This window comes from Triturus cristatus, chromosome 5_1 (assembly GCF_964204655.1).
Source record: "Triturus cristatus chromosome 5_1, aTriCri1.1, whole genome shotgun sequence".
Classification (NCBI taxonomy): Eukaryota; Metazoa; Chordata; class Amphibia; order Caudata; family Salamandridae; genus Triturus; species Triturus cristatus.
Genome location: NC_140587.1, coordinates 442416898 through 442426425, shown reverse-complemented (window position 1 = coordinate 442426425; position 9528 = coordinate 442416898). Strand labels below are relative to the sequence as shown.

General features: G+C 47.6%; 1 protein-coding gene across 1 annotated transcript in view; it reads right to left on the bottom strand.

Moving 5' to 3' along the window:
- INTS8 (integrator complex subunit 8) overlaps positions 1 to 9528 on the bottom strand; it is a 724118-nt gene that overhangs the window by 269 nt on the left and 714321 nt on the right. The gene's annotated exons all lie outside the window — the stretch shown is intronic.

Below are 9528 nucleotides of genomic sequence, written 5' to 3'. Positions count from 1 at the left end.
GGTGTCCGGATTATATAGTGTGTTCACGTTTGTGATGCAGTAATTGCATATGCGAAGTTTCACCATGGTGTCTACATTTATATGTTCAGTATTAAAATCGTAAGTCTTAATTAGGCTAAAAATCTTCTTGTAGGAGTTTTTGGGTACACAAATCTACCAGTGAGGCCTAGCGCTGGCACATTTTTCTCACCATGAAAACAGTGTAATCCGGCCCATAGTGCTCTACAATGAGAATCCTCGTACAGCCAACTACCCGCCATCTTGGTGACTGAACCATGCTGCAAAGGAAATGGATATTTATATTAGAATTTTGGAACCAAGAACCATTCCTGTTGGTCTCTCCTGCTGACCTCGCCCTGTGTCTCTTTTCCAAAGCTCAACACACAGATGAGCTGAGTGAGGCCTTCAGCCACTGCCAGTTCAGAAGTGTCATTCAATTTGCCTACACTGCAGGCATTCTGTGTTGCGGCCATCCTTAGTGCCCCCGGGGGGGGGGGGGGGGTCCCCCTGAGCAGCATCACTTCACTTATACCTTTCCTGCCCTCAGAGCGCCCTCTTTTCCTGCTGCCCAGACGACGGTGCCTGGGCTGAGACTCCAGAAGGCATGGGATATGCTTCTGGCACATTCGTCCGATCAGACTGAGGCGGCAGGTGGATCTTTTCGTTCCCAATCGGCGCCTTGCATGGACACTGCTCCTGCCAAAACTGCCTAACGGCGACGTGTCCGCACTGTATTTGGTGACAACAGAGCGCTGCCTTCCTGGTGTTACAGGCTGCGTTTAATGCTCGCCAGGACTGTTTTTAGCACTTGGGTGAAACTGATTTGTTTTTATATTTGAATCGGAATATGACTTACTTCTAAATATTGACTTACTTTTGAAATCCGATCTTACCTGCCGGCCATTGCTGCTAGCACGTGTGTTTTAAAGCACGGGGCACTTTAATCGCCCGTAGCTGCTCGCTAGACACTGCTCTGAAGGAACTGGGGGGCGGGGAGCGCGGCAGCCATCAGAGGTTAGCGGACTAGTTCTTAGATGCTTCCGATAGACGCATGCTGACGTGACGACACAGCGGACGCTGCGCCGCTGGCGTGCCTAAGACAAGCCCGTCCCCCTGGCTCTTTAAGGCCAGACTTCTTGACTTACTCCAGAGACCTTATGGGGCTAGATCCAGAGGGTGGAAAGGCGAGCTGCCCAAGGTTTCTGCCTAGTATCCACCCGGAAGATCTGGCAGTCTCGTGTCAAATGCCTTCTGTCCCTCCCCCACTTCATGGCCCATCCTAATCAGACAGGAGATGTAACCAAGCAAAGTGACACTTCCCATTAAATGCCTACTTAACGCCAGATTGTTTGATTTAAGCATAGTATGCGCACTGTTCACTGAGGAACAAAATATCACGATGGCTTTTATAACAGTCCTGGACTGAACACCTCAGGACCTGATATTGTTAAAGCATCTCCCCCGGAGTTCCTCAGCCATACACTCGACAGACCACAAACGAGGAATGGAGGGCTGGCAGTTATTTATCATAATAGCCTAGAGCCCAAATTCGTTACAGCCTCCAATCTAGCTTGCAAAGCGCTGTCATTTATTAAGTGTACGCATTTCCTCCCATGACACATTTAAAGCCATCCTCATCTATCGGCCCCAGAGGTGTGTTCCTTGAATCCATTGGAACGCTCCTGGAGGAGGGGCTTTGTGCGAACTCTTTCACAATAATGGGGGACTTTAATTTTCATCTAGAGGATCACTCGGACCCCGATAATTTGAGGCTGAAGCAAGTTATGAACAGAGGGGGACCTTGAGCAGCTTGTAGAAGGCCCTACTCATGTAGCAGGGTACATTTTGGATCGAATTGCAACAATCCTAGCCTTAAACTATTGAAGACTTCTCATCATCAACAGAAACCAAAGCCCAAGGATAAGATGCCAATACTGGCCTGGAAAAAAGTTAACAGTCAGGATTTAGGGAATCTTCTGAAAGCAACAGCCCCCATTCTTCCAGCCAGAGTGGAGGAGGCTACGGCTGCATACTCTGGATGGATTGAGGCCGCATGCAGTAAACTAGCCCAGGTCAAATTGTATATCCCCCAAGCGAGCCCTTCCTTCCGTTCCCTGGTACTGTGAAAACCTGCAAAAGCACAAAACTGATTGTAAGCGGCTAGAACGGGCCTGGAGAAAAGGGTACAATATTACCAATAAAGAGGCTTATAGAGCAAGTCTCTCACTCTAAAAAATTACTCTTCGAAACTAAAAGGGCATATTTTTGGGAGCAGACCAACGAGGCCAAATCCTCCAAAGAACTTTTTTAAACTATAACTAAACTTACAAACCCTGCTAGGCCCAACACACATAGCAGCCCAGAACTCTGCGAAACACGCCTCATTTTCTCCTCCTTCATCCATTAGCAAAGAGAGGACCCTGAGGTTTTAGTTAGGTCAGTCACCAAATCATCACCTATATTAGAGGGCTTTACACCTCTAGAGACTCAAGATGTAATCCTCTCGATGGCGACTCGATCCGGATCTCCCCTGGACCCATGTCCAGTGTCTGTGATCAAACACATCCCGGCTGTCATTGGTTCTATCCTTACCCCTTTGTTTAATATCATCATCAATTCAGGCCAGTTTCCTAAAACCTGGATATCGCCTTCAATACTTCATTTGATAAAGCCAAACCTGGATCCTAATGATCCTAACAACTATAGACCTATCTCGCGCCTCCCATTGCCGGCAAAAATGATCAAGAGGGCCATGAACGTTCAACTTAGCACCTTCTTCCAGACCAACTGTCTACTAGATCCCACGCAATACAGCTTTTGTGCTGAACACAGCACTGAGCTAGCCCTGATTGAAGCTACGGAGGAGGTACAAGAGGCCGTGGAACAGGGAGGCGCTGCGATCCTGATTATGCTGGATCTTTCAGCAGCCTTCGATACGGTCGATCATGAAGTTCTGATGGACCGTTTATCGACAGCAGGAGTTCAGGGTAAGACCTGGAATCTCCTAAAATCTTTTCTTGCCGACAGAACCCAAACGGTGGATTTGGGTAGGGATAGGTCTAAGCCTTTTTCCCTTCCTTGTAGGGTGCCGCAGGGGTCGTCCCATAGTCTTACACTCTTTAATATATACGTGGCAGCCCTGATAAGATAATTTGGGTTCGAACTAACATCTTATGCGGATGACACACAAATTGTGCTGACCGTCCAGTGAGGCAAAGAAGCAGAAACTGGATCATGATTGCATGAAAGCCATTGCAGGCTGGTTGTCTTTGAACTGCTTGAAACTCAATGCAGGTAAAACAGAGGTCATCATATTTGGCAACAACTCTTACCTCTGGACGCCGGATTGGTGGCCAGAAGAAATGTGAACGCCTCCAGCCCCTACTACGAAAGCCAAGAACCTGGGGTGATCATGGACAACAAACTTACCTTTGGCGATCATGTCAGCGGGGTTGTCTCTACTAGCTTCTTCCTCCTCAGAATCCTGGGGAAAATAAAATTCCTTCTCCCAGGAGATAGCTTTAGGACAGCAGTCACAGCGCTCATTTTGTCACAACTGGATTACTGTAACAGTCTGTACTTGAACATCCAAAAGAAACATCTGAACTGGCTCATGCAAAATGCGGCTAACTGGCACACCAAGGTTTGTCTCAGTGAGAAAGGGACTTCAACATCTTCACTGGCGTCCAGTAAAACAACGTGCACAATTTAAAGCACTTTGCACGGTCTTTAAGTCCTTGAAGGGCAGTGGCCCTGACTTACTGAGACAACTGCTGCAATGGTAGTCCCCAGAAGAATGTTGTGTTCCTCGGAAGCAAAGCAAGTGACCATCCTGACCCCCCCCCCCGAGAGTCAAAAAAGCCAACTGGGGTGGCGGGAGTTTCATCTTTTGTGCTGCTAAAACTTGGAACAATCTACCACTGCATCTAAGAAAATGTACTGAGCTCCTTATCTCCATGATTGGGGCTGAAAACCTGGCTCTTTTCTGAATAGCCACCTCTTCTTTGGCAACCATTTAGGCAGTGCTCAGCGCCAGGACACCCTTGGTTAACAGTCGTGCTTTAAAAGATCCATTAAAATAAAGACCGCACAGCCGTCTCCAGTCTGGGGGCCGCACTAGCTCACCAGGACCAGACCAGGGGGGCGTGTCCATTTAAGCACTGCTGCTCCTTCTGTGGTTTGTCTTCGCACCACAAATTCAAGAGGTTTAAGAAATCCAGGGACAGAGGTGTCAAGAAGCAGGATTGATCATCTTTGAGATGGCTTACTCACTGGTTAGTTTGTTGGCAATAGTTGCATATCTCAATTTGTACAATAATAAAGTGACCGCAGATATTGTTTGAGGGTTTCAAGGAAGGTTTTAGGATCCCCGCAGTGGGTTCCCTCTACTGCAAAAATCAGCAGTTGCTCAGGGCTAACCCAGATGTGGCCAGGGCAAAAGCCCTGAAGGAGTTGGATCTTGGCCACTCAAAGCGATCCCCATGGATGGTTTTGTATGCTCCCTTCTTGGGGCAGTCCTTAAGAAAAAGCCTGGGGATTATAGGCTTATTCATAACCTATCGGCACCCAGACAGCAGTCCGTGATTGAGGCTATTGATAGGACTCTATGCTAGGTGAAGTACACTTCACTCGGTCAGGCGATTCAGATGCTGGGACATGGGACTTAGCTAGCTAAATTGGACATTGAATCTGCTTGCTGCCCGTGCATCCACATGATTTTCCCCTGCTTGGTATTCAATTTGAGGGTACCTTCTATTTTGACAAGTGTATGCCCATGGGCTGCTCTGAGAAATTCAGCACTTTCCTGGAAGTCCATGCTTTTTCCTAAGCCTTACGGGCATGTCAGGGGGCTACAGTCACCTTGCATCAGTTGCAGGTCTTGGTTGGGCAGCTGAACTTCGCTCTCCAGATCACTCCCAGGGGCCGCCCCGTTTCTCGGTCCATCGCCCAGGCCAAGTCTGGACTAAGGTTGCGCATTATGATGTCAGGCAGGACATCACTTCTACAGGACTTCAATAGGTCAGAGGTGTGGCCTGGGTGACCCATAAGGAGTGAGGAGCTAGGTCTGTTCACCAATGCGGCATGGAGTGAGGGCTTTAGAGCTATTTTAGGTTCAGCTTGGTGTGTGCAGCGGTGTCCTCGGGAGTGGGTGCAATCGGGGCTGGTTAGCAAAATAGGCTTCCTTGATTTAACTATTTTGGTAGCACTATTTGGCTGGATCGATTACGCAAACAGTCATGTTCTGGTCTGATATGACTGGTTGAGTGCATTAATCATCAATCAGGCTTCTAAAGGAGATTGTGTTGTCATGCCTGAAACTAAATGTGCCGTTTACAGCCAAGAATGTGCCAGGCATATTTAACAATGCAGCTGACATATTGTCTTGTTTAAAGATGCAGGCTTTCAGGTTCCAGCACACAGGAATAGCAGTTTCACCTATGCACTTCTTAGACCATCTGTGGCAAATTGGTTCTCCAGCTTAGAAGACCTCTTAGCAGCCAGCTTAGCTCCCAGGACGGCTTACGAAGGGGCATTCTGCGCTTACTGCAACTTGGGGCAGGCGGGGGTCTGGGTCCTTGTTTACCTTCATGTCACTCATGGGATTCCTGGGGGCACTTTGTGGCGTGCAATTTCCTTTTTTTGCAAAAATGTTGGGGGCACCAATGTAACCAGGTCCTTCCTGGCCTTGAAGGGCTGGGGACGCCTTGAAGGCTGAAAGCCAGATACGAGGTGACCCATTGATGGAGGCAAATTAGCCGCGATTCTGGGGTCACTGGGGGAGGTCAGTCTATTTAAGGCAGTGTTTACCATCATCTTCTATGGTGCTTTCCAGGTAGGCGAGTTGGTAGCCAGGAACAAGAAGGACATTGGCAGGGCGTTGCAACTTGCGGACGTCCACTAGTTTGATGGGTATAGGTCCTTGGCGATTAATATCCCCAGGTCCAAGACTGATCAAGCAGGGGTGGGTGACCACATCTTGCTGCAGAAGGCCCCAGGTAACACATGCTGCCTATTTGAAAGTCTGGGGTGTTCTGGGCTGGCCGCTGTCAGGGTGTGGCGGGGGGGCCCTTACTGGTCCATGATAACAGGACCTCTCAAACCAGGTATCAATTTTGCAGAATTCTTAGCAAGGCCCTGTGGGTGGTGGGCTATGACCCCTCAGAATTTGGGTCTCGCTCTTTTAGGATTGGGGTGGCCACAGCAGCAACATAACAGCAATGGGGTCTTCTGGCGCAGAGTATTGGCAGATGGTCTTCAGATTGCTACAAGCGCTATGTGAGGCTACATATATTATAATAGCGGTGGCAATTTTCTGATTTCCCCCTCTCTTTCTATCCTACCTGTCATGGCTGTTGGAGTGGCAAGCTGATCAAGCGACTGGAAGTCTTGGCAGCCCCTGCCAACGTGGAGATGACCAGGATTACAGATGCTTGAGTCTTTGGCCATTCCTATATCCGGCGTGCTAAGGAGGCATATCTTGTAGGTGATTTCCCAACAAGAGTGTGGCGAGCAGGTTACTGCCTGCAATTTTACGGCCAGGGGGTATTGCAGCTGGCTCAACTGAAGACTGCTTTGGACAAATATTAACTAAGGGGGGGGAGGGGTCACGCCTCCTGGGGTCATTATACTGCATTTGGGTGGCAACAACTTGGTGCATGTTGTTCGCAACGGCTGTTGGAGATGCTGATAACTGAACTGGGTTGTCTGGCAGGGAAATACCCAAAGGCGGTGCTGGCATGATCATACATTATCCCAAGGTTGCAGTGGAGGGGTGGTAAATCGATCTGTTTGAGAATATTTTGGCATGGCTTGCGCATCGCCCTTGGTAGAGTAGCAAATCGGGTGGGGGTGGGTTAGGAGAGGCTAGATAGTGGGTGAACTAAGCTGGTCTGTGGCAGGTGAGGTCATGACTGGGGGCCAAATTGGCTGCAATGTGGATGAGTGGGGTCCTCCCCTAAGGAGGGACCCACCACAGGTCATTGGGCGGAGAGGCTGGGCCTGGACCGGGGAGATATCACAGGAGCCAATCATGATCGATCTCAGGGCATAAATTGGGATATGCAGGAACATGTCAAGATAGTGGCAGGAAGATGATGTCCAGTGTCTCTGTTAAGATTAAGTATGCATCACTTTGTGTAAATAAAGCAGTAAATACAAAGGGTTACTGCGTATGCAAACAAGGAAATGCTGTATGTTTTGTTTTAATAATGTTTGTAATAAAATACGCCTGGGGTTTACAACCCCTAACCCAAAGAATTATGTAGAGCTTATGTTTCCAGGGAAGGGGGGCTATGGGGGTGATACAAGTGGATGTGGCTGGTTGTGGGTTTGGAGCAGAAGGCCACAGCGATGGCAGGCCATGAGCCGCCATCCTCTACAATAAAGGCATGTTGTAATTATTAACACTTCCATTGTCTCCTCCCCACCTCCCAAATACCTGATGCTGGGAGTATTTTTTGTTTACATCTGCCAACCTGAAGTCTGCCCAAACCCATTGTAGTAATGTTTTGCATCTGAAGTGCATTGCTCCAGTCCATAGTCATAGTTCACCCCTAAGTGTGCTTGGGCAGGTCTGCTCATAACTGTGTGACTGCGAGTGTGGAGGGTGCCAGATCCCTATGCTCTCCTGTGCAAGGACTATGAAGAGCTCACAGCTCAGCCTGGGTTCCTCTGCAGCGAATCACAACCAGGAAAGAGTAAAGTAGCACCAAGAGGGGAGACTTGACTCAAGGCCAACACTGCTGAGCTCAACTGTAGCAGAACGGAGTTTAGGGATGGATCTGCATCCAACACTGCTCGCAGCAGTGGGTCCTGCAAATGGGTTCTTGTTGGTGGGGCCCCACCTTACTTTGTGCTGTGTGATCTTGAAAGCCCAGCTTTCATTTTGAAGAGACTATGCTACATAAAGAGAGAATAATGTGTAACCAGGGACACCTTAGTCACAAACTGTGCTACTCTTCTGGCGCAAGAGCAAGGAAAATCGATTTCACAGTCTTGGTGAGCTACCAACGGCTCCTGATCACTAAAAATCTGAGCATCATTCAATCTGGTAAATTGAAAGACAGACAGATGTATAGGGTTGAATAGCCCTAGCCCTATGTCAGTATGTAAGGCATAGATGGTTAAGCGGAGATTATCTGGACTCTGTTCAAGAGGAAGGATGAAATCCATTGAATGACCTCATTTGAACCCAAAGTCCTGAAGGCAACAAAGGAAAGTGGGTGTGCTGAACTGAATCAAACAGAGCGATACGACGACAGCAACTGTATTATCTTCTACTGGTAATAAAGTATGAGACAGGTCCAAGGTAAGGGAGGAAACCAACTTGAACATCAGTAAGCAAGCTATGTGTTCCAGTCTAATGGATACGTTGCTGGAACACTGTTTTTCAAATGACTTTGGCCCAAGAACAGACATTATGCTTGCATTTATATGAGATTGTAGTCAGGTGAACATTTCTAGAAAAAAGCTTTTCTAAGGTGTTAAATTCAGTTGGATAAAGTCTATAATGAGAGGAGGTCCAAATGGTCAGCAATGGCAGGGATGCAGATGAGAAGGTTCTTAAAAAATATAGTTAAGCAACGAAAGGCTGGGGTTTCAGATTTGCTGGAGGGTGTCAATAGCTCTACCAATTCAGGATGCTGAGAGAAGCAAAGAAGTAGTCAAAGAGGTTGTTGGGGGCATAGAGGATATCCAGTGCTGCATCCAGTCCAAAACACATAAGGCCCATGTGAGGGCCACCAAGCCTTTTTTGGTCGAGCCTTGGCAGCGCATACACTGCTCAGCAAGTCATGCTGTATTGAGGTAAGGACTTGAAGCTCCTCCCACTCTCCGTCCACATTTTTCATTGTCTTGTGTCATTGTCCACAGTAAACTGTGGCTGTTCATTGGTCAAAATGCTTAGTAGTCCCTCCTTAGTACCGCCTTGTCTTATTTTGCAACTCCCATGGCAACATCCCCTGTTACGTGTGTTGTTGCTCAGTAGGCTTTAATTACAGCCTCCGAGGACTATTTTCTCAAATAGCATTGTCCTGCCTACTGTTGCAGGCAAGACACGCTCTCCAACGCTTTAAAAAGAAATTATAGCACACATTTGCAATGCAATGGGTCTTGCATTTGCGAGCATTTAAGCTATTGGCATTGTAAATTACATTGTAAATGACAAAGCCTCTTATTTATGTGTTTTAAAAACAACACAAATAAAAGGCATTGTCATTTACGATGCCAATAGCTTAAACTCTCATAAATGCAAGACCTATTGCATTGCAAATGCTTGTTTCCAGGAAGCAGGCACTGTGGTAGAACATAGTGAAGAACTGCATAAATCTGAGTTCTAAAGCAACCTGACTGGCAGAAAGATCAGATATGAGAGCGACAAGGGCCCAAACGTGAATCATAACGTGGAAGATTAAGCTGCTTATCCATTGATTCAAAAGATAAGAGAATTCTGAGAGAGTCCTTAAATGAGTTACTAGTCGTGAGAATTTTTGTAGGTGACATCAGATGGAGAAAGTGACATGTTGGCCC